The sequence below is a fragment of the Choloepus didactylus genome, chromosome 6 (genome assembly GCF_015220235.1).
Source record: "Choloepus didactylus isolate mChoDid1 chromosome 6, mChoDid1.pri, whole genome shotgun sequence".
NCBI lineage: Eukaryota > Metazoa > Chordata > Mammalia > Pilosa > Megalonychidae > Choloepus > Choloepus didactylus.
In genome coordinates, this window is record NC_051312.1 from 79,476,781 (window position 1) to 79,503,362 (window position 26,582).

The window sequence follows — 26,582 nt, forward strand, 5'->3', positions numbered from 1 at the left end:
AATTAATTGCCTTTTGAGGAACAGCTGTTGGTATGTTACTGGGCCCTGATGGAGATTAAGCACTTGAATATGGACACTGTGTTAGCCAGATACGAAGATGGTCACCAATAATCCCTGCTTCCTTGTATTCTTGCCCTTTTATGGTCCTATCATACATTGTAATCAGGATTAGTCTGCATGACCAACAGTATTTGCAGAACTGATAGTATCTTACCTTGCCAGAGCTGTTACCACAAATACTACATAGTGGTTTGGATTAAATGTGGGAATTTTTGTCTGACAATTTTGAGGATGGAAGAAGTCCAAAATCAAGATATTGCCAAGGCTTACTTTCTCCCTGAACACTAGAATTCTGGTGAAGATTGTAGTGATCCTTGGGGTTCTTTGCCTTCTATTTCTGCCTCCCATCATATGGTAATATTCTTTCCCTTCTCACTTCTATGACTCCTGGGTTCTCTTTATAAAGCCCCCAGTAATCAGGTTCAAGGCCCACCCTGATCAATTCACTACATCTTGACTAAAAACATCTTCAAGGGGTTCTATCTGCAATGGGTTCATATCCATAGGAATGCAGATTTAAGATTAAGAACATTTGATTGCTGGGGATACATAATTCAACCTGCTGCAGATAGTAAATCATTTCTGAGTATAGGTCATAAAATGCATTGTAGTTTCTTTCTTTTTTACTCTCTCTTGGATTGCTCACTCTTTAGGAAACCATATTCTATGCCATGGGGATACCCTAGAAACCCTATGGAGACTTCCATGTGGCAAGGAACTGAAGTCTCCAGACAACAACCATTCACGGAGTAGCCTTCTTGGAAGTGGATCCTCTAGCCCCATTCAAGCCTTCAGATGACTGCAGCTCCTGCCAACATCTTTACTAAAACCTCATGAAAGACCCTGAAACAAAACCATCTTCTTAATAAACTCCTAAATTTCTGATTCTTAGAAACTGTGTGAGATAACAAATGTTGGTTGCTTTAAGCCACTATGTTTTAAGGTAATTTGTTATGCATTAGTAAATAATGAAGTGACTCTATATTCAGACCCACCAAGTTATAAAGTCAGCAGTCCATCATCAGATGAAAATGGTACATCTGAGATTGAACCTGACCAGAGCAGGACAAAGAGTGCAAAGACCTGTTTAACTGCTTGAACAGAAAGTCCATGCCCCATGTCACCCACCACAGTGGCACCATTTGGACTCAAGACTTCAACATCACCCTTATCAGAATTTCCAGCCTGTCAGCCTGCCCTACAAAATTCAGACTTGCCAGGCTCCCATAATTGCATGAGCCAATTCCTAAGCATATATATAAGTTCCTATTGGCTTTGTTTTTCTTTTTTTTTTTGAAACTCTGACTAATAAAGAAGGCTATATTACAGCCACTTTCAAGGGTATCTCTAACTTAGAGTAGAGAGGGAAAATATTCCCCCAACGGTGGAGCTGTGAGCAGTGCACACAGTCATTTGCTTTGAGTGAAAGTAGAAGTGGCTTGCAGTAAGAATACAGATTCTTGGGCAGTGGTTATTAGAATTGAAAGGACTAAAAGATTGAAGGCAAGGAAATCTGGGTTAAAGACTTGTGGTAGGTAAATGAGAGCACACCCACAATTTGAAGATTTTTGTATTACATGTTAATGCCTACCAGAATGCATGCACATCAGAAACAACCAAGTGAGTAAACAAGAACTCAGCCAAGTGATGTTAGCCAGTCTTAACCAGAACTAGCAAGGAATGGCCATCGTGGCAGATTTGGAAGCTATGTATAAACCCAACAGCATGAACTCCTACTTATCAAGAATGATCTTAGCTACTGTTGCTTCTGAATATCTAACTTGTTAGGAGAAAGATCAGTGATGTATCCCCTTTATGGTACTGTCACTTAAAGACCCCCACTGACTATGTGGTAGCAATTTGACCATATTAAGCCCCTTCCACACAGGAAGTTCAGTGATTTATTGTCATGGGGATAGACTTATACTAAGGTATGGGTTTGCCTGTCAGGCTCTCAAAGCATCAACCAGTACTACTTCCAAAGGCTTATGGAATGCCTGATCCAATGGCATGGAATACCACACGACATGCAAATAACCAGAGGAACTACTTTATAGTGAATGAAGTGTGGAAGGGGGTACATGACCATGTCCCACACCATCCAGAGGCATCTGACCTCAAAGAATTTTGGAATGAACTGAATGTGAAGCTGAAATGCCAGCTTGGAAGAAACTCTTTGAAAAAGGGGCTGAGTGTTTTATTGTATTAGTGACTTTGATATGGGAACGATCTCCAATAGAAATGATACCTGGGTCTGGGAATCAAGTGGTAGAAATAGGAGTCACCCCATTACCATCCTAATGACCCACTTGGGGAGTTTTTACTTCTTGTCTCTACAACTCTGCACTTTGTGAGTTTGGAGGTTCTGGTTTTGCACTGGGGACACATTTTTGTCAGAGAACACAGCAAGAGCCCCACTGAACTACAAGTTACACTTGCTATTAGGACATGCTAGACTCCATGTGCCCAGGAATCAGCAGGTTAAAGAGTTTCCATACTGGCAGGTGTATTTGGCATTAATCAGTAGGAGGAGCTAGGACTACTTTTACCTATTCTCAGCAGGAAGGAATTCATGTGGAACCAGGTAGGTCACTTGGGCATCTACTGGTAGTTTCTTACCCCACTGTAACAGTAATGGCTTGCTCAGTAGTCCTGAACATAGAAAGGTATGACTATCAAGTATAGGAATGAAGTTTTGGTCAACATAGGTAAGTTACAATACCTGCCTACAATAACTAATAGTGAGGGAAATTTAGAATGAATAATAAAGGAGGACAAGTGTGATCCAGCAGCTGGAATCACCCCAAAGAAAGAAAAATGGGTAGACTCAGTCCCACTGCCCCCAAACCACTCCACATGGGGCCTGTTGAGACTCCAAAGAAAGAGACACTAAACACCAGGGTGATCAGTCTTTAAGAATTTATTAGCAGACCATATGTATGAAGAAGTGCAGCTACATTAAGATGCACAATGATACTGGCAAGATAGTTCACTTGAGTATGTCTGTACCTATGGCAACTGCTCTTTAGATTGTATAGGGCTGGGGGACAAAGGTGGCTGAATGCCAGAAGCTTGCATGAAAGATTTGGGAAAAATATGTGGGTACTCTTTTCTCAAAGCAAGATGCATTCAGGGCAGGCAGCATTCAAGGTTGTAGCAACAAACGCTTCGTGTGCTTCAAGGGAATTACAGGGAGGAATTCCTGAGGGGGGTGCAGGGGCAGGGTCAAGGCCAATTCTCCATCAGGTAGAGATGCTATGTAGATTATACACAGTTGCAACCCTGAGATGAATTGCATACAGTGGTTGTAGTTCATTCCACTAACCTCTTTCTTTTGAGTTTTCCCTCCAGAAAAAAGCCTTTGAAAAATATGCAGGAGCTGTTCCCAAATCTACATGGAAAAGTAGATCTGTGTTGTACAAGGGGTGGATTGTAGTGTCCAGGAGAATGTGTTTTGCAGCCCTCCTACTACAGAGAGCATAATTAACCAAGGCCTCTGCTAAGGTCATGCCTACCAGAGGCTGCTTCCAGAAAATAATTGAGGGTGGCTCTACAGATAATAAGGGCAGACCCTTGCTTGGTGATATGAGACTCATGGTCTGTTTATTTTGGCTCAAAGGCTCCTCAATGGCTTTGTTACACAACAGTCTAGGATACTTTCACCCAACCTTCAATCTTTTCCTCCTTCTTCACTTGGGATTGAAATTTTATGGCAATCTGATGGCTTTCCCACCTTATCCTGGCTGTCTCCCTATTTTCTTTTATACAGGTATTTTGATTAAAGAAATTCTTGCATTTTCAATCTTGTCTTGGAGCCTGCTTCTCGGAGGACTCAGACCAAAATAGCCTCTTTAGACAAACCCAGTAAGAAACAAGATGGCAATGAAAACTGGGTGATACATTCCATCACAGCCAGTTCTGAGGGATACAGCAAAGTTCTCAGAAAAGTAGAGATTGGATGGGGGCAGGGTGGGGCATTAGAGAATAACTAGAACAGGGAGATATATTCAGTTTTCTTCTAAATAGGTTATAACTGTTTACCCTCCAATCAAGGTAAGACAAATTAAGTTTTGGTACTAGGAATACAGTAGGTAAACAATAGTTGCTGTGTTTTTATGATTGAAAACATTACTGCTAAGTGTTCCACTTGGTCTTGCTTCTCAATTTGATTTTCATTCTTGGTTGTCCTTAAAGATGCAGCATGGGCATAATAGAGTGGAAAAGCATTTCATGTTCAGTTAGATTTGAGTTTGAACCCAGGCTTAACCACTTATTAGCTGTGTGACTCTGGGAACGTTGCATAGAGAAAATAAGTTTCGGTACCTTAACCAGCAAAATGGATGTTATTATATAACTTGGATTAAAGATGCAGCAATTCAGTGTGTAATTATATATAAAAAATATCCAGAACACTTAACACAAAGCCACCTTAACAGATGTTATTTCTGATAGAATTAAAAACATGAGGAAATAAGCTAGGATTCCTCCATTTGTTCCTATTCTAGGAATATCACTTCAGGATATATGAGTCTCCTGATCATTTTTACTTTTTTAAGATGAAATTCCTGGTCATGGAAGTCATTCAAATTAGATGTCTGGATATGTGCTTTCCCTTGCAGTGAAAGCTTCTGTAATATGTATCACAACAGTCCCTGAATCCTACCTATGTACATCATCTTCAGGTTCTTACATTTCTGTCATAAGCTTCTGCATCATCACAATCACCCTGTTATTGTGAACACAGCTCATTGCCACTACACTAAAAACTACTGATGAAAAGACCAATTGCCTGAAGAGTTATTACATGTTAAGATGGTATCCAAGTAATCAGCATGCCAGGTCCCTTTCATCAAGATACTAATTAGAGACAGACACAGGAAATTGAAGAAGTAGAAAATATAGAGAAAGATGTAGCAAATGTTAACTGTTCTCCAAGACAAGGAGAAGTGATCTTGAATCATTTACGGAGAGAAATTTTGTGTTTAGTTGATGAACATGAGCACAGGTGTGAGAATTATCAGGAATCCCCTGTCATCAGAGTGCCCCTCTTACACACAGAAGGAGATACTGTAGGTTCTCCCTATTCAGTCATAGAACAATGAATGGACAAACTCTGTCTTCCCATAAGTTAGAAAAAATCACTCCTCCATCATCTATTCTTTCCACAGTTCAACTGGAGACATAACTGTGTCCTTGATGGTTGGACAAAGGCATTGAATTACATGTCCTCATTGTTCATTTACTCACAGATTTTTTTGCCAGGACCCACAGTTGATTGCATTTCCTCTGCATAGGCGCTTGGTGACCTTGTCCCGTATTTCCTTCATCTTTATGCCTAGATGATGGGGTTCAGCATTGAGGGTAGGAGGAGGTAGAGACTGGCAAGGAGAATGTGGGCATGAGGTGCGATATTGTGACCGATGTGGTGGGCAAGAGAGGAAAAGAGTGCAGGCACATAGGTGACAAGGATGACAAAGAGGTGGGCTGAGCAGGTGTTCAGGGCTTTTCAGGTGGCATCTTGAGAGGTGAGGTGCACCACAGCTTGCAGGATGAGGGCATAAGAGAAGCCAATGAACAGCAGAGCAAGTCCCACCACAAGAAGGACCACAAAGAGCCCATAGATACGATTGGGTCTGGTGTGGTCACAGGCCATTTTCACCACAGCCATGTGGTCACAGTAGGTGTGAGGAATGACCATGTGGCAGAAGGTCAGCCTTTGAAGCAGAAGAGGCATGGGCAGGATAAGAATCACCCCCTTGGCTAGAGCCGCCAGCCCCAGGCGTCTGACTAGGGAATGGCTCAGGATTGTGCTGTAGCGTAATGGCTCACACACAGCCACATAGCGGTCAAAAGCCATTGCCACAAGTAGGGCTGATTTTACCACAGATGCACCATGAATGAAAAACATCTGAGTGAAACAGGCACTGGCAGCAATGTTCCCATCATTAAACCAGAAGAGGCAGAGAAGCTTGGGCATCAGAGACAGAGTGGATATGAGGTCAGCTGCCATCAGCAGGGACAGGAGCAGGTACATTGGTATATGAAGTGTGGGCTCTGTGGCTATCAGGAAAAGGATAACACCATTGCCAATGAGGATAGCCAAAAACATGGAGGAGAAAGGCGGAGAAAGCCACAAGTGCTGCAGCTCTAAGCCAGGTATACCCATCAGAGTGAAGGTAATGAAGCTGGAATGGTTGAAGATTAGCATGGTAGAAGCTGGTGGTGGTTGTTAAAGTTCCTGCTATGAGCCACTCCACTTTGTTATATCTAACAATATTTCTGAATTATTTAAAAAAAAATCCCTGATTCTTGAATCTTTTACTACTTCATCTCCTCAATCTTGTAAATTAGCTCAACTTTCAGAAATATGGCAGTATCTTTTGGTGGCTGGGGTAGATCTTGCGCGATAATTAGCGAAAAAATCCCAGTTAAATAGAAACAGTGGGTGCTACAGATAGACGGAGCTTAGGGAAAACAACCTGACTGAAAGGAGTGGAGGCAAGAGTAGTTGTTTTAATATATAAATTAGAACTTACCTGGAAATATTCTACTACATCCTTCCTACTGACTCCTTTCCTTCTAGTGATAAGAGCCTTCCTATTTGAAGGTCACAACCTGAATCTGCTTATCTCATATTTCATGTAACACTAATTTTTTTCTTTTTTGCTGATCTTGGTCCAGGAAAAGGAGCTCCCAGCCCACGCTGGCTCTCAACATATAAGCTTCCTTGTTACTGTGGGCCAAAGCTTTCAGACTATATAAGGGAAATTACAAAATCTATGATGTCATCTTCTAATAATTCTGAGTACAGCCCTGATTCTCTAGGGGTCAAAGAAAGAGGGAGCATGAAAGTAGTTCATTAGGTTCCACTGGGCCTTTTATAGGGGGTCCCACTTGGCCTTTTACTCAAAGAAAAGAAAAATGAGTTGAAAAATGGTTCTCAGAGGAAAAGGGGTTGTTCTGACTATTCCCAGTTGTCATGTAATGGTGGTTATTATATGGTTTCTGCTCTCTATTTGGTGCATGCCTATAGAAATAGCTTTAACTCTTTCATATGGACTTCTGAATAAGGTCATGCTTCTATAGACAATTGTCTGTAGTTCTTATGCAAAACAATGCAGCTTGTGAAGAAACTCAGATAACTGTACTATTAAAAGAGGAGCACAAAGGACTGATTTGGCATATGGTAACTTCCTGGTCATTAAGAATAGCACTTTCTAAGTAGTCACTAGTTTTGTAAGATACCAGAGTCATTTGGAAGAAACAGACTCAATCACTATGCATTCAAATACCTCCATAATGCTTCTCTGTGTATAACCATGGTTAAAAAGAGTCCAGCAGTTCTCAAACTTCAATGTACATCACAACTGCTAGGAGGGCTTACTAAACACAGGGTGCTGAGCCCATTCCCCAGCATTCCTGATTCAGAAGGTCTGGGCTAGGGCCCCAAAATTTGCATTTCTAACAAGTTCCCAAGTGATGGTGATACTGCTGGTCTGGGACCATGCTTTGAGAAGCACTGAATTGCATGTGGGAAATATTTCCAAGTTTTATTCATTCACTGATGGCTAGTCCTAACCAATGAAATCTCTCAAGATTCCAGAGACTCCACTTCTAATTTGAATTTTTTTCATGTTGTCTTCCTTCCTATTTTTCTCAAAACAGGAACAGCTTTTTGGTGATACCTTTACCTTATAAAGTCAGAGTTTCCTTAGAGAATTCTTGGGCAGCTGGGTTGTTGCTGGGGAGTCAGAAATTTGGAACAGAATGATGTATGATTGTGTATGCTAAATTATGCTATATTATCTAATTAGTATGCTAATTATCTAATAAAAAATTAGAAAAAATTGTTTAAAAGCCCCATCGTTCTTGGACTGGTTGGATAAGACGGATTATTTGGAGAGGTCCACCCAGCTTCATGCACTTCCACTTTGAGCCTGCCATTTATTTTTCTTTTTGTACATAGATGAGGAACCCTTCTGAATGAGATGTCACCAGGCATTCTTAAACGTGGTTTGGGCTGTGGAACCTATGTAATATTGATTTCATTGTTTTTATTCTTTCTGATTTTGAATCTCACATTGGAAACCTTAGGGATAATTTTTAAGAAGGAAAGAATAAAATTTGAAGGTTACTTAATTTAAAATTTTGATTAATAGAGTGTTTATTCCATAAATTGGTTCCAGTGCTAACTAATAAAGACAACCAAGTTTAAAATTGAAGGACCTGAGTTTTAGGAAAGAGCCCACTGAGCTTTTGGCTCTAAATGTCTTCCCTCATGAAGCTAACAACCATGTGGAAGATACCAATATCCTCCATATTTAAGATGAATCAAGGTACAAAATGTGCTTCAGAAGATAGTGAAGGCTTCCTGGGCATGCAGGGTACTAATATAAAAGTATAGTAAGGGGAGAAATGGGGCAAAAACTGCCTGGGATATTAAAAGGGAAGCAGATGGAACAACAAGGAGCAAAGGCTGAGTGAACAACAGTCTTTCAGTTAGGTGAGGGTCATTTCAAATTTGAAAATAGAACAGATAGGCACTACTCTCAAGCTAAGGTCTATGGCAACTTCATAAAGGCAAAATATCATGAAAATCTTTCAGTCCTCATTCCATCTGATTTTCTAAAAACCTTTTGTGTGATTACTATGTCCTCTTTGTCTTAGTATCTCTTTTAGGATTATACATAACAAGTTTCTCCTGGCACTCACCAAGTACGCTGAGTGGTTTAGTTTCCCCAGCTGCCCCAAATTCGTTTGTTCAACAGGTGTAACTTATTGCATCTCAAGGGTTTAGCCAAACTTCACTTTTTCCCCTTGTTTTGCAGATACTCTTAAATGGTAATAATCTGGTCCAATAGCTTTAAACAGGAAATATTTTGGTCACTTTAATTTTAATTTTAGCTCTGAGATTTCTCTTAATTATAATGCTGGAATTTCATTAATCTGTTACTGAACAGCTCAGGGGTGCTCACCATATTCCACATCTAAATAAATACAGAAAACTGTGCAAGACATGGCAGTTGTGCTCAATGGGTTTGCAATTTAATCATGCATGTAAGGTAAAACCTCTGTGCATTTGGTGATAGAATCAAGTTATGTTCAGGGATAGAAGAGGTTTGTGGGTGGTTTTAGGGAATTGTTATAAAATTGAACATTCCGGTAACAATATGGAGGATAAACTAAAATAGGTCAGTCCAGAGAAGCTGTTTGCTTTCAGGTCAGTTACAATTTCACAACCCTTCTCAGATGGGTTAGAAAATATAAGAAAATATTGCCATGTTTATATACCCTTCAATACTGCTAGGAATATCAAAATAAAATATAGCCTGTCTTCCCTATTACTTTTTTTTTAAATTGGAGAAGTTGTGGGTTTAGAGAAAAATCATAAGTCATAAATAAACTATAGGATTCACATATGCCACCCTATCATTAACATCTTGCATTGGTGTGATACATTTGTTACAATTCATGAAAGCACATTTTTATAATTATACTATTAACTATAGTCCATGGTTTAAGTTAGGATTCACTGTGTTGTTCAGTTCCATGGACTTTTTTAAAAAAATTTATTCTAGTAACATATGCACAATCTAATAGTTCCCTTTTAACCACATTCAAATATATAATTTAGTGGTGTTAATTACTTCCCCAATGTTGTGCTACCATCATTACAATCCATTACCAAAATTTTCCATCATGCCAAATAGAAACTCTGTACATTTTAAGCCTTAGCTCCCTATTCCCTACACTTACCCCAACACCCGGTAACCTATATCTAGATTCTAACTCTGAGTTTGTTATTCTAATTGTATAATGTCAGGGAGATCATAAAATATTTGTCCTTTTGTGTCTAGCTTATTTCACTCAATATGTCTTCAAGGTTCATCCATGTTCTTGAATTTATCAGAACTACATTCCTTTTTATGGCTAAATAATATTCTATTATGTGTATATAACACATTTGTTTATCCATTCATTGGTTGATGGGAACTTGAGTTGCTTCCATCTTTTGGCAATGAGAAATAATGCCGCTGTGAACACTGGTGTGCAAATGTCTGTTCAAGGCCCTGCTCTCAAATCTTTTTGGAAGTGGGATTGCCAGTTTATATGGTAATTCTATACTTAACTTTCTGAGAAACTGCCAAACTGTCTTCATGGCAGCTGTACCATTTTATGTTACCATTAGCAATGAAAGTGTTTCTATTTCTCCACATCCTCTCCAACACTGTAATTTTCCATTTGTTTTTAATACTAGCCATTTTATTTGGTGTGGAATGGTATCTCATGGTGGTTTTGAATTGCATTTTCTTGATAGCTAATGATATTGAGCATCTTTTCAAGTGCTTTTTGGCCATTTGTATATTTTATTTGGAGAAATGTCTATTCAAGTCTTTTGTGCAGTTTTTAAATTGGATAGTTTATCTTTCTGTTGTTTGAGTTGCAGGATTTCTTCATATATTCCAAATATTAAACACTAATCAGATACATAGTTTCCAAATATTTTCTCCTATTTATTAGATTGTTTTTTTACCTTCATAATAAAGTCCCTTGATACACAACAGTTTTCAATTTTGATGAGGTCTCATTTGTCTATTTTTCCTTTTGTTTCTTGTGCTTTGGGTGTAAGGTCTAAGAAATCATTGCCTAACATACAGTCCTAAGGATGCTTCCCCATGTTTTCTTCTAGCAATTTGATGATTGCTGCTCTTATATTAAGGTCTTTGATCCATTTTGAGTTGATTTTTTAAATATGGAGTGAGGTAAGTATCCCTTTCCTTCTTTCTCAAATGGAAATCCAATTTTCCCACTACCGTTTGTTGAAGAGACTATTGTTTCCCAATTGAGTGGTCTTTGCCCCCTTGTCAAAAATTAATTGGCACTTTATTCAAAGGTACTTTGAATAGGGAATGAGATCTCATTGGTTTGTACAGGTTAGTGTGGATCCCTGATACATCCCAAAGTAATTTGGGCAGAAAATAAAAATGTATTTACAAAGTCCCCTTGAAGGACTGGGGAAAAAGGTGGAAATATTAAACTTCCCCACCTGGGGAATTACTGATATTCTCACAAGCATTGGGGACTACCAGTTTAGAAGGCCAAGCCCTCAATATTGGGGCTTGCCTTTATGAAACTTGTTACTACAAAGGCGAGGCTAAGCCTACTTATAATTGTGTCTAAGGGTCACCCCCAGAGAATGTCTTTTGTTGCTCAGATGTGGCCTACCAGACATAAATCTCACTTGATCATGGTGTATATTTCATCTAATATGCTGTTGGATTCAATTTGCTAGTATTTTGTTGAGTATTTTTGCATCTATATTTATAAGAAATATTGGTTGCAATTTTCTTTTCTTATGATATTTTTCCTGGATTGGTATGAGAGTATTCACTCATACACAGAATGAATAAGGGAGTGTAACTTCCTCTTCAGTTTTTGGAATAGGTGAGTAGGATCAATGTTAATTTTTCTTGGTATGTTTGGTAAAATTTCCCTATGAAGCCATCTGGTCCTGGGCTTTTATTTGTTGGGAGGCTTTTGATTACTGACTCAATCTCTTTGTTAGTTACTGGTCTGTTGAGATTTTCTATTTCTTCTTTAATTACTTTAGTTAGTGAGTGTTTCTAGAAGATTGTCCGTTTCATCTAGGTTATCTAACGTGTTGGCATACAGTTATTCATAATATCCTCTTATAGTTCTTTTTATTTCAATGGGATCAGTAGTCATATTCCCCTTTTCGTTTCTGCTTTTACTTATTTCTGTCCTCTTTTTTCTTCATCTGTCTAGCTAAAGGTTCGTCAGTTTTATTGATCTTTTTAAAGAACCAAATCTTGGTTTTGTTGATGTTCTCTATAGTTTTTTATTCTCTGTTTCATTTATCTCCACTCCCATCTTTGTCATTTCCTTTTTTCTGTTCATTTTTAGTTTTGTTTGCTCTTTTTTTCTAGTTCTTCCAGTTTTAAAGTTAGGTCTCTGATTTGCAAACTATTTTTGGCTTTTATTGTAAGTGTTTATACCTATAAATTTCTCTCTCAGCACTGCCTTTTTATGCCCCTCATAAGTTCTGTTATGTTGTGTTTTCACTTTCATTCAACTTAAGGTATTTCCTAATTTACCATGTATCTCTCTCTCTTTAACCCATTGGTTGTTTAAATAAACATTGTTTAATTTTCACATATTTGTGAATTTCCATTTCTTCCTCTGTGATTGATTTGTAGTTCCATTCCATTGTGGTTAGAGAAGATACGTTGTATGATTTCAATATATATTTTTAATTTGAGACTTGTTTTGTGACCTAACATGTGGTTATCTTGGAGAATGATCCATGTGCACTTGAGCATAATATGTGTTCTGTTGTTCTTAGGTTAAGTCTTCTTTATATATCTGTTAGGTGTAGTTGGTTTACAGTATCTTTCAAGTCTTTTATTTCCTTATTGATCATCTGTCTAAATGTTCTATCCATTATCGAAAGTTTTGTTTACAGTCTCTTACAATTAATGTAGAACCATCAATTTCTCCCTTCAAATCTGTCAGTATTTCCTTCATATATTTAGAGGTTCTTCTGTTAAGTGTATATGTATTTATAATTGTTACATCTTCTTGTTGAATTGTCCTGTTTATCAGTATATAATGACTATCATTGTCCCTTTTAACAGTTTTTAACTTAACCTCTATTTTATCAGCTATTAGTATTGCTATTCCAGTTCTCTTTTGGATACTACTTGAATGGTATATTTTTGTTCCCATCCTTGCAATTTTGACCTACTTGTTTCTTTGAATTTAAGGTGAGTCTCTTGTAAACAGCATATAGTTTGGTCATTTAAAAAAAAAAAAAGCATTCTGCAATATCTGTCTTTTGACTAGAGTGTTTACTCCGTTTATGCTTAAACCATTACTAATAATGCAGAACTTTCTTCTCCCATTTTGGTAGTCTTTGTAAGTCTTATACTTTTTGTCCCTCAATTCTTCTGTCAATGCCTACTTTCATATTTCTTTGATTGTTTTGTACCATGTTGAGTCCCTTCTGTGTAAATATATTTTTATATATGTTCATTGTGGTTATCATGAGGTTAAAATTTAACATTCTAAATATATAAGAACCATATTTGATTTGATACCAACTTGACTTCAGAGCAAACACATACACTATTCCTATACCCACTTTTTTTTGCACTTGTTAAAACTTATATCTTTTTACATTGCATGTCCAAAACCATAGATTTATCATTATATTATGCATTTATATTTTCATACTTGTAAGAAGTAAGAAGTGGAATTTCATATAAAAAAAATGCATACTGGCCTTTAAAAATACCCAAATGGTTACCTTTACCACAAGTCTTTGTTCCTTTTTGCTGCTTTGAACTACTGTCCTTTACTTTCCTTTCAGACTGAAGCACTCCCTTTAGCATTTCTGGTAGGGCAGGTTTAGTGGTGTTCTAGTTTGCTAATGCTGCCAGAGTGCAAAACACCAGAGATGGATTGGCTTTTATAAAAGAGGGTTTATTTGGTTACACACTTATAGTCTTAAGGACATAAAGTGTCCAAGGTAAAACACCAGGAATTGGGTATCTTTACTGGAGGATGGCCAATGGTGTCCAGAAAACCTCTGTTAGCTGGGAAGGCACGTGGCTGGCATCTGCTCCAAAGTTCTGGTTTCAAAATGGCTTTCTCCCAGGACGTTCCTCTCAAGTCTGCAGTTCCTCAAAAATGTCACTCTTAGTTGCACTTGGCATATTTGTCCTCTCTCAGCTTCTCTGGAGCAAGAGTCTACTTTCAGTAGCCGTTTTCAAACTGTCTCTCATCTGCAGCTCCTGTGCTTTCTTCAAAGTGTCCCTCTTGGCTGTAGCTCCTCTTCAAAAGCTCACTTACAGCTGCACTGAGTTCCCTCTGTTTGCCAGCCCATTTATAAGGCTCCACTGATCAAGGCCCACCATGAATGGGTGGGGCCACGCCTCCACCGAAATCTCTCATCAGAGTTATCAACTACAGTTGGATGGGGTGCATTTCCATGCAAATCTAATCAACACCGATAACATCTTCCCACACAAGATTACATCAAAGATAACAGCATTTGGGGGACACAGTACATTCAAACTGGCACATTCCACCCCCTGGACCCCAAAAAGACATTATCTTTCCATATACAAAATACATTCATCCCACAACAATATCACAGAAACTTAAATCATTTCAGTAACAATAGTTAAGTACAAGATCCCATCAAAATCAGTTATAGGCATGCTCAGTCCTAAGGCATAGTTCTCCTTTAGCTGTGGATCTGTGAACTTAGAACAACTTATGTGCTTCCAATATACAAAGGAGGGACATTCATAGGATAAACATTCCCATTGCCATAAGGAGAAAGAGTAAGGAAAACAGTGTTAACAGGACCAAAATAGTTCCTAAAACCCACAGGACAAACTCCATTAGATTTCAAAGTCTGAAAGTCATTAACAGAATGACGTTGCATCCTTGGGGCTTGAGAGAGCAGAGTCTAACCCTTCCTAAGGGCCTTTGTGGCAGCCCTTTCCTCTTCAAATACTTAGGTGAGTGCTCCAACATATCCACACATTGAGGAGTCCACCTTCTCGTTCCCACCCTCCTCAAACATTGGAGCAGCACCCGGATTCCCTTCCATCTTCAGAACAGTGGGGTGGCAGCCAGGCTCTCCCCAATTCCCTGGGAATGTGCTACGCCCTCTTTGGGACCTGAGGTGGCAAAACTCTTCCAGAGCATCAAGGCGGAAAGCCCACTCTCAACCTCCAGGGCAAACTCACCCTTTCCGCTCTCCCAGCCTGAGACCTCTTGACTCCAGACCTCCACCTCCATGACTCTGTCTTTGAAGAAATTTTTACTTCAATTTGTTCCTTGTCTGTCTCCTCCAGTCCAGACCAGCAGCGGCTCTGTATATAAAGATCATGCAAAAATTCTGTTGGCTTCACATGAAGCACACAGGGGTCAAAGCCATCAGACAGTAGCACTTTCCACAAATCTTTTCTGGATAATTCCATCTCCAATCTTGGCTTGTACTGAAATGGCAGTCAGGTTCCATGTTTGGTTAAATCCTCATGTTGTACTGTAGCTTCTGGGGTTCCACCCCCTGGAAGCCTGTAATTTTCCAAGCCATCAGCTTCGGGTTTCTTTGAACCCAAGAGTTCAGTTCTAAGTTTCTCTCTCTCTGCTCTAATTGTACTATAAGCTGCAAGGAGAAGCCAGGGTACATCCTCCACATGTAGTCTGGAGATCTCCCAAGCTAAGTATTCCAGGTTGTCACTTTCAAATTCTTTCCATCTGACACCAAGACTCAATTTTGCCAAATTCTCTGCCACTTTAAAACAAGGATCGCCTTTCTTCCAGTTCGCAACAACACATTCATCATTTCTGTTCAAGCCCTCGTCTGAAGTATCTTTAGAGTCCATAGTTCCATACACGGTCTCTTCAAGGCAGTTTAGGGCTTTTCTATCAATCTCCTCACAATTCTTCCAGAATCTTCCCCTTATCCATTTAAAAAGCCATTTCAACATGTTTGGTATTTGTATTTCAGCAGCAAAAGCACCCCACTCCTGGTACCAAAATCTGTTCTAGTTTGCTAATGCTGCCAGAGTGCAAAACACCAGAGATGGATTGGCTTTTATAAAAGGGAGTTTATTTGGTTACGCAGTTATAGTCTTAAGGCCATAAAGTGTCCAAGGTGACACATCAGCAATCAGGTACCTTCACTGGAGGATGGCCAATGGTGTCCAGAAAACCTCTGTTAGCTGGGAGGGCATGTAGTTGGCATCTGTTCCAAAGTTCTGGTTTCAAAATAGCTTTCTCCCAGGACGTTCCTCTCTAGGCTGCAGTTCCTCAAAAATGTCACTCTTAGTTGCACTTGGCATATTTGCCCTCTCTCAGCTTCTCCAGAGCAAGAGTCTACTTTCAATCGCCATTTTCAAACTGTCTCTCATCTGCAGCTCCTGTGCTTTCTTCGAAGTGTCCCTCTTGGCTGTAGCTCCTCTTCAAAAGCTCACTCACAGCTGCACTGAGTTCCCTCTGTTTGTCAGCCCATTTATATGGCTCTACTGATCAAGGCACACTATGAATGGGTGGGGCCATGCCTCCATGGAAATATCTCATCAGAGTTATCACCTACAGTTGGGTGGGGTGCATTTCCATGCAAATCTAATCAACACTGATAACGTCTGCCCACACAAGATTACATCAAAGATAATGGCATTTGGGGGACATAATACATTCAAACCAGCACAAGTGGTGATGAACTCCCTCAGCTTTTGTTTATTTTAGCATGGCTAAATCTCCCCCTCATTTTTCATGATATAAAATTCTTGGTTGGCACTTGTTTTTTCTCAGCACTTTATGTATTCCAACTGTCTGCTTTCCACCATGGTTTTTGATGAGAAATCAGCACTTAATCTAATTGGGATTCCCTTGTACATAACAGGTTGCTTTTCTCTTAAAGCTTTCAAAACTCTCTCCTTGTCCTTTGCATTTGACAGTGTGTGACAGGGCATGTTTTTCTTTAAGTTTTTCCTGTTCAGGGTTCTCCAGGCTCCTTGCAGGTGCATGTTCATGTCTTTTTCTAAGTTTGAGAAGTTCTCTGTCATTATTTCTTTGAATAATACTGCTGTTTTCTTTCTTCTTCTTCTGGGACTCCCATAATGTGTTTGTTGGTAAGCTTGATGGTGTCCCAGAACTCTCTTAGGCTATTTTCACTTTTTATAATTCTTTTTCTTTCTTCTCCTCAGCCTGACTCATTTCAATGATCTTGTCTTTCAGTTCACTGATTTTTTTCTCCTGACAGCTCCAATCTGCTGTAGAAACCATCCTGCTAATTTCTCATTTCATTTTTTGTGACCTTCATTTTCAGTAGTTCTCTTTGGTTCCTTTCTAAAATTTCTCTTTATTGAGTTTCTCATATTGTTCATTTATTCTTTTTCTTATATCCTTTAGCTCTTTCTCTTTATTTTCATTCATCTACTTGAGCAGATTGAAGATCATTTTTTAAAAGTCTTTGTCCAGTATGTCCACAGTCTGTTCTTTTCACTGATGTTTTCTGAATTTTTATCCTCTCACTTTGGATGGGCCAGTATTTTCTGTTTCTCTCTTTGTCTTGTAATCTTTTGTTGCACATCATGCATTTTACTATTTTAAAATGTAAACTCGGGGATTTATTCCCTGATATGTCTGTTTCTTGAGTTTGTAACCAGCTAGCGATATGACTGATACTTTCTCGAGTGTCAAGAGCTAACAAAACCAAGCAAATCTAAGCAAAAAACACTTTTCCCTGACTTTGCAAATCAGCTTTGCGTTGGTTGGTACTCTCTGTCAGAGTTCAGCCCCCCTATAAGGAAGGTAAGAAGTAGGTGAATGTAAAGTGCAGGGACCCCTCTGTGTTTTCTCTGCATGTGTTTTGTACTGTGCTTGTGCTTGTTAGTGGCCTTAGGAGTTCTTCTGTTTACAGGAGTTTGAATGACTCCTCTACAACCCAGGAATACAATCTTCTTCCTGTACTGCATGACTTAAAGCAGGTAAGCCTTTACTCCAGGCCACCCACCTCAATTGTTTCTTACACTACTTTCCTTGTCTTAAGCTGCTTTTGCCTAGAGAGAAAATGCTGGGTGGGGGGCATGCCAGAGAGTTTCCAGGTCAGTCTTTCCCAGCTGGAACAATTCCTGGGACCTACAAAGGGAGCACTGGCTGGCTCCAAACTGTCCTCGAGAGAGGGTAGGGAAGAGCCCAGTGAGGGCAACAGGGGCTTCTTCCATGGTGTCCCCAAGCTGTGCTTTCTTATCTTGGCCCCTACCCAGCAAATGCAGCCCTTCAGTTGTCCTCCACAGCTCTGAGGAAGCAAATTGTTTTTAATTCTCTTACACTGCTTTTGTCTGGAGCAGGTGGAACAATGGCTGCCCTCAGAGCTGTGCCCCCAGAGACTGGAAATAGCTAATCTAAAGCATTCATCAGGGATTGGACTATGCCCCCTGTCTCCTATCTTAGGGAACTGGATTTTTATGTTGCTGTCTAGCTCATCAGCAAGATATGTCAGGGGCTGGACCCCCTGCTGATGTTGCAAGAGAAGGGGATGAGTGACAATAACTGCCACACAGAGAGCAATTTATTGTTTTTTTACCACAATTTACCAGGCTCTTCCTCTGGCTCTTTCCTGGATTTTGAACAATGCTCTACTGGACTCTGGAGTTTTGAAATAGTTGATTCAGAAAATTCCTGCCTGTTTATGGTTGCTCTCGTGGGGGGACTAATTACTGGAGTTTCTTACTTTGTCATCTTCCCCCTCTGGCCCCTACTACTTTTTTTTTAATAATAAATTTTATTTTGAAATAAGTTCAATCTTACAGGAACAGTTGCAAAAACAGTACAAACCCCATATATAGAATTCCATCATACCCTGACCCCCCTCCCCTGATACCCCGATCCATCACCTTTAAGATCCTGTCACACCACTGTCTATTTCTTTCCCTCCCTCTCTCCCTCCCTAACACCCATCATCTATTGCTCTGTCCTCTGAACATATGAGAGCAAGCTGCACATATCTTTGAACAAACAATATAATTCACATGTACCTTTCCCATGGACAAGAACATTATTTTATGCAATCTCATTAAACATAGCTGAGAAGTTCAAGAAATTCAACATTGATATAAAGCTTACATTCTATATTTCCTTTTTTTTTTCTTGTGTCCCATCTGTGTCCCTTTGAGCCTCCTCTCCTCTGACCTCAGATCCCATCGAGGATAATCCTTGGCATTTAACTGTCATCTATTTAGATGGTCTTATTTTTTTTCAATTGTGGAAAGATATATACAGCCTAAATCTTCCTATTCCACCCCTCCCTAGCATTCCATTAGTGGGATGGGATTAATCACATTTAGAATGTTGCAATGCTATCACCTTCTGACCATCCATTTCCAGAAGTTTCCCTTCACCCCAAACAAAAACCCTACTCTCATTTCCTAACTCCCCATTGCCCCTTCCCCCACTTCTTGGAACCCCTACTCTACTTTTCATCTCTTTGGTCATATTCTCTGATACTTTCTTTGTGTTTACCATGGGGCTTAAATTTAACATCTTAAATCTATAACAGTCTTGTTTTTCTTTGATACCAACTTAACTTCAATAGGACACGTAAACTGTGTTCCTATACTCCTCCATTCCCCCACCTTTATGTAGTTCTTGTCAAAAATTACATATTTTACATTGAGTCCAAAACCACTGATTTATCATTACAGTTTATGTATTTCAGATCCTGTAGGATGTAAATAGTGGAGTTATAAATTAACAATACAGTAGTATTGGTCTTTATATTTACCATGTGATCTTTACTGGAAATCTTTATTTCTTCATGTGGTTTCAATCAATTGTTTAGTGTCCCTTATGTTCAGCCTGCTTAGGACTGATCTACTGGTGATGAAGTCCCTCAGCTTTTGATTATCTGGGAATGTTTCTGTCTCTCCCTCATTTTCATCCTTCAGGTGTTTGTGAATTCTCCAACTCTCTGATGGTTATTGACTTCTATTTGTATTCCATTGTGGTCAGAGAATGTGCTTTGAACGAATTCTTTTTTTATTTTTTATTTTATTGAGGCTTGTTTTTATGTTCCTGCTTATAGTCCATTCTGGAGAAAGATCTGTGATCACTAATGAAGAATGTGTGTCCCAGTGACCTGGGATGTAATATTCTATATATGTCTGTTAAAAGTCTCTATATCTCTCTCTCATTTCTTTGTTTGTCTGTTGGTAGGGCTCGCTTTAGTATCTGAAGTAGGGCAGGTCTTTTATTAGCAAACTCTCTCAGCATTTGTTTGTCTGTGAAAAATTTAAGCTCCCCCTCAAATTTGAAGGAGAGTTTTGCTGGATAAAGTATTCTTGGTTGGAAATTTTTCTCTCTCAGAATTTTAAATATGTCATGCCACTGCCTTCTCACCTCCATGGTGGCTGCTGAGTAGTCATTACTTAGTCCTTTGTTGTTTCTTTTGTATGTGGTGAATTGCTTTTCTCTTGCTGCTTTCAGAACTTGCTCCTTCTCTTCAGTATTTGACAGTCTAATCAGAATATGTCTTTGAGTGGGTTTGTTTGGATTTATTCTATTTGGAGTTCACTGGGCATTTATGCTTTGTGTATTTATATTGTATAGAAGGTTCGGGAAGTTTTCCCCAACAATTTCTTTGAATACTCTTTCTAGACCTTTACCCTTCTCTTCCCCTTCTGGGACACCAATGAGTCTTAAATTTGGATGTTTTATTTTATCTATCATATCCCTGAGATCCATTTCAATTTTTTCAATTTTTTCCCCATTCTTTCTTTTGTTCTTTCATTTTATGTTCTGTGCTCCTTGAGGAGGCTGAGTTGTTGTTCAACTTCCTCTAGTCTTGTATTATGAGTATCCAGAGTCTTTTTAATTTGGCCTACAGTTTCTTTAATTTCCATAGGATCTTCTATTTTTTTATTTACTCTTGCAATATCTTCTTTATGCTCTTCTAGGATCTTCTTTATGTCTTTTATATTCTGTGCCATGCTCTTCTTCAAGTCTTTTATATCCTGTGCCATGCTCTCATTGCTTGTCTGTAGTTCTTTGATTAATTCTGCCAGGAACTATGTGTCTTCAGATCTTTTGATTTGAGTGTTTGGGTTCGGGTTCTCCATGCCGTCTGGTTTTATCATATGCTTTAAGATTTTCTGTTGTTTTTGGTCTCTTTGCATTTGCTTTACTTGCCCTTTAATCTGTTAGAATTGCAGCTTGGTGACATACACTTTCTCTAACTAACTGGCAGATGGCATCTGTGAGTCACTTATTCCCCTCAAGTCAGTTCTCCCCAACTTTGTGCTGTGTGGGGATCTGATTCTTTTGGGGTCCAATTGGTGCACTTAATTTGGGTGTGTTGTCGGTGCTGTCTACCCTCAATGAGGGCCGTGTGCCTGAGTGGTTATGGAGGAGGGGCAGGTTAATCAAACCTCCCAGGTGTTCCCGGAGATTTAAGGCTGTTCTCTGCCGCTGACACAAAAGTCCTTGGTATTTGCGTAGGTTCCCTGGGATTTCCAAGCGGTTCTCCCCTCCCTGCTGTGCTTTTCCAGGACCTCTGCTGAGGGGGGGAGGGCCGTGCCATGTCACAAGTGAGCGCCGGCCTCCAGGGAAGCCCTGGGTTGCCGGATTGTGTTGGGGTGTTCCCAGCCCGCTTCAAAGATGGCTGAATGGGACGCATTAACTTCCCCCTTTCCGCAAAACTCTGCTCTCCCAGCCCTGAGACAATCAGTTGTGGGTGTATTCAAGGCCACTGTCCAAGGCTGACACTGTGCCATGTGAGCGGTGCTGCAGGAAAGACTCCCTGTCAGGCTGGGTTTCTTGGCTCTGCTCTGTGCTGTGTGTTCAGCCCCAGGCAGAAGTAGCCCTGCCTCCTGGGGAGATGGCTGCAAGTCGTGCATCTACCCTTTGCTCCCCTGGACCTGAGACAATCAGCAGTGAGTGTGGGAAGGGGTATCCTCCACCCCAGACACCGAGGCATTAGTCCAGACCACTCTTGTCTTATCTGCAGCTGTTCCCAGGCTTCTTTTTAAAAAAAAAAAAAATTGCCAACCCACCATCTCCCCACACCACAGTGTGGCCGAGGGACTCAGCCATCTCACTCACTCGTTTCAGAATGCAGATTCCTGGTTTCACCAAATGCATGTTCCCTGTGGCTTTAGCAGAACTTGTCCAGCTGGTGCTACTCTGGAAGTGGTGTTCTGGGTCACTTTCTGGTTTATTATCTAGTGTTTTCCATGGAGGTGTTTTTTTCTCTGTTTCACCCAGCTGCCATCTTAGGTTTCTCTGGCCCCTATTACTTTTGAAACTTTTGTGTATTTACTAAGTGTAGCTAAATATTTGAGGCCAACTGGGAACATATTCTTTCCATTCAGGCTTAAAAATGCTGCATGTTTTCCCTGGAGACTCTCATTTGATTCTTATACAATGATAGCTACTTCTGTTTTCCTTTCCTAATTTTAGGTTATGAAGTTTGCCTTTGCCTATGTTGTATGTATGACAGTTCATTTTTTAAAATTCTATTCTCACAGTGTGATTTTCACTGCCTCCTTTTGTCAGTGAGAGGCAAATTCTTTCCTTTCTCTTAAGATCTACATATTTTCTCCATAGTTTTCTTAATAAAACTCTTTCTTACTCATGAAAAGGAAACTTTTTGATGTGAAAATATTTCAAGATTCTCTGGCAGTCTTTCATGTTGAATAATATCTTTCAAATCTCTTTATTATACCCTTTTTAAGCTTTACACATGACATATATTTAGATAATTTCCTCTTGTATCTTACCTTTTAGGGGAAAAAAAGGATGAAAGTAAAAATTGGTATGATGAAATTGAAATATATGGAGTTTATTTCTGGACCAGAGAGCTGTGGGACAAAAATTGCCTAATTTTCATAGGCATAAAATGAATCCATTAGTTGACACATTGAGTATTTATTGAATTCCAGTATAAGCCAAGAAATCTTCAGTACAAAACTGCAAAAAATGCAAAAAATTATTTTCCTTGCTCTAAAACATCTTCCTGTACTGGAGAAGATAGGCAAGTAAATAATGTACCAACTCAGCTTAGCCCTAAAACTGAACACACCAGGCATGAAAGGAGCATGGGTTTAATTGGGACTTATGAACAGGAGATGGGTCCCCTGGTGATTGCTGGCCATGGAAAACAAACTGCACAAAAAAAGAGAGTGGGGAGTGCCAAGGGGTGCCTTTTAAAGGCTTAGGTCCATAGGGTGTGACAATGGAGTTTCAGCAGGGTCTCACGAGGTTTGGTTATTAATGATGCTCAGAGGAGGGGATTTTAATGCTTTGATGATACATTCTTCCCCCCTGGTGTGGAGGGGGTGTTGAGCTTTAGCATCTGCCTTGGTCATGTAGGTGGCTGTGTGCAGGGACTTGCTCCCAAAATGGAGGAGAGTAGGGGGGCCTGGTCCTCACAACGAACCCCTGTGCATCAGACTATATTGATCATAGGACAGACATTACATCCATATTCCACCACAGTATAAGAGACAACAGAACACTAGAAGCCCCACACACAGAGATAACCCCACAAAGAGATGCCACCATGGCCAAGGAAGGGGATTAAACAATACAGACAAGGGGTCTACTGATAATTGATCGATATTATGTATGTGCTCTTGCATATGATTTAAAACTTGTGAAACATTGTGTGAATGATCAGGAATATATACACAGCACTTCATATTAAGGCACAGGTGCCACCCTGTGCTGCAGTGAGGACTTTTAAGGCCATTCCATTTTGTAAAACTACTTTTCTAAGCTGTGTGGTTTCTTCATTTAGCAAATGGATAGCCATTTTGGAATCATTAAATGGGTGGAAAGTGTTATTGGCTAAAGCTGCCACATGTGTTTTGGTAACTATTGCAGCTCCACCTGGTACAAGAATGGCTAAAGGATAATATCACCAGGGTGTGTGTGTTATTCTATATGTGTAGCTTTAACCATTTCCCAATTACTAGGAGTATGAAGTAAAGAGTCATACAAGGTAGCAGGGACATAAGGGTGTCCCCATGTACAACATCCTTTCCAGTTATAGGGTAAATAGGACCAACCATCTTGCCCATAGGTCCATAGTCATCCCATAGGGGAAGGATATGCCTTATGTTGGTTGGACATCTTTTGACACTGCAAAAGTCTATTGTTTAGTACCTTAACAGTAAAATTGCACAATTTGGGGGGTAGACACCCCACATAATGAATCCCACTAAGTTGCTCCATACAGACAGGGGCAACATGGTCTACTGTTACAGCTTCTGCCATCAGCCACTCTAAACCATCATATACAGCACACCCCAAAACATGTCAGTGTTTGTTCACCTGTTGCCCTACAAGGGAGGAGGTGTAAGCTCCAGTCTCATTATAGGATGGTAGTTAGATTTCAGCCGTAAAGGAAAAGACTTTTTTTCCAGTTTTTCTGATGTGTTGAATTCTGCCAGGCCAGCAGGGTATTCCACACAGTCCAAATCACAGGGGCCACATTCCAAGGAAGGCTGGTAGCGTCTGATGATGGCAAGTCCATGTACACCCAACACTGGGTTGGATTGTGGGTAGGAGTTACTGCTGAATCCCACTGTATGAAGGTGTTTTCTAGGGTGCTATGCACAAAAAGAAAATCATGGGAAACAATATGGGGTAATTTGATAACAAGGTACCAGGCAGAGGAACATTATGGGGAGGTTTTAAGTACCAAATATTCTCCCCCTGCAAATCTTTAGAGTTTTCTACTATTACAACAATTGTTAATTTGGGCATACAAAGGGTTCACATAGTCATACATAAGGTTGCTGTGTGAATAGGAGGCCCCAGATTGGTGATAAAGATAATTTTTTCATTTTTTATTAAAGAAGTTGTGGGTTTACAGAACAATCACGATTAAAATATAGGATTTCCATATACTACCTCACCACCAACACTTTGCATTGCTGTGGAACAATTTCTTACAACTGATGATAGCACTTTTTTGTAATTGTACTATTATTTTTAACAGTAGCTACTACTGTTACAATTGATGAAAGATTATTAAAATAGTAGTATTAACTATAGTCCATGGTTTATGTTACCTGTATTTTCCCCTATAAGCCACCCTATTAATATCATATATTACTGTCTTAGATTTGTTATAATCATGAAATTATTCTTTAGACTTAGACTTCTACTAGCATACGGCCTTATACCCCCCATCAACCAGCCATACCAACAAAGAGGTGGTTCTCACATTAGCTGAGGTAGCATGTGGACATTATTGTACTGAAAGGTGGATTCTAATAGATGCCAACTTACTCTTCTGTACCCCAGAAAGCACTATTCCCTCTGCTGTGATGTACCATAACCTCAGAAGCCAATTGTATAGGCACCCCTAGTTTTTGTCAATCTCACTGCCCCAAATCGTCCAATTCTGCGGTGGTATACTCTTTTATAGTAATGTGTAATCTCTTTTCATGAGGTTGGAATTGCTGAGCCCCAGGGGGTTAATCTTGTGCCATCCTCCATTTCTGTTGTATTATGGGTTATACATGTTGGGGCTCATCTTGTTCAACTTCCCATTCTTCCTATCCTTCCTCTTCTGAGGAAGATTCTATGGGAGTTTCATGCTCTTGGATCCCATCCCAGAGTAGCCAAAATCCTCCAGACTTGAGCTTGAGGCAATTCATAGCCTTTGAGTTGGGCATACCTCAATGTCAGAATCTCTAACCAATTGTCCATTTAGAGCAGGCAATCAGAGAGTCCTTCATTTCCACCTGGGTAAGGCACAATTCTCTTTCTAACTTGACTTTCTCTTCTAAATGGTGCACAGTAGCTTTCACTGCTTGTTCTACCTCAGCAGCTATCTGCAAGCCTTCTAAAAGGGCCTGTGCTGATTTGGATCTATTATATCCCCCAGAAAAGCCATGTTCTTTAATGCAATCTTGTGGGGGCAGACTTATTAATCTTTTTAGTAGGGTGGAACCTTTTGATTGAATGTTTCATGGAGATGTGACTCATACAATTGTGGGCGAGACATTTTGACTAGATATTTCCATGGAGGTGTGGCCCTGCCCATTTAGGGTGGGTCTTAATTAGATCACTGGAGTCCTTTAAGAGACACTAGGGAACCAACAGTAAATGCTAGGAGGTGACAGAGATGCTTAAACACACTTGGAGAAGTGGATAGAAGGGTTTGGAGATGCTAAGCTAAGAGATGAAGCCCAGAGTTTACCCCAGATAACCTAAGAGAAGACACTTAGAGAAAAATGCCCTGGCAGAAAGAAGCAAGGACACACAGGAGCTGAGAGAGCTGCTGAGACAGAGGCCCAGAGACATTTTGGAGAATGCCATTTTGAAATGCAACCTGGAAGGAAAGGAACAGTAGATGCCAGCCACAACATGGCTTCTCACCTGACAGAGGTATTCTGGATGCCATTGGTCTTTCTCCAGTGAGTATCCTCTTGTTGATACCTTGGTTTGGACACTATTTTGGCTTCAGAACTTTAAACTTATGACCTAATAAATCCCCTTTATAAAAACCAATCCATTTGTGGTATTTTGAATAATGGCAGCTCTAGCAAACCATAACAGATTTTGCCACCAGAAAAGTGGGGTATTGCTGCTGAATTTGCAAATACCAAACATGTTGGAATGGCTTTATAAATGAAAAAGGGGAAGATTCTGGAAGAACTGCAAAGAGATTGATAGAAAAGGCCTGGAATTCTTTGAAGAAACTGTTAGTAGAAATATGGACTCTAAAGATACTTCTACTGTTAGTAGAAATGTGGAATTCTAAAGCCTTCGAGAGGAATGATGAATGTCATTGCAAATTGGAAGAAAGGTGGTCTTAGTTTTAAAGTGGCAGAGAATTTGGCAAAACTAAGTCCTGGTGTCAGATGGAGAGCAGTATTTGAAAACAACAAGCTTGAATACTTAACTGAAGAGATCTCCAGACTGTGGAAATTGCAGCCTGGTTTCTCCTTGCAGCTTATAGTAAAATG

At 39.8% G+C, this 26,582-nt stretch overlaps 1 pseudogene; it reads right to left on the reverse strand.

The window, feature by feature from the left end:
- Positions 1-5,303: 5,303 nt before the first annotated feature.
- Positions 5,304-6,268, reverse strand: LOC119537038 (annotated as a pseudogene).
- Positions 6,269-26,582: the final 20,314 nt, after the last annotated feature.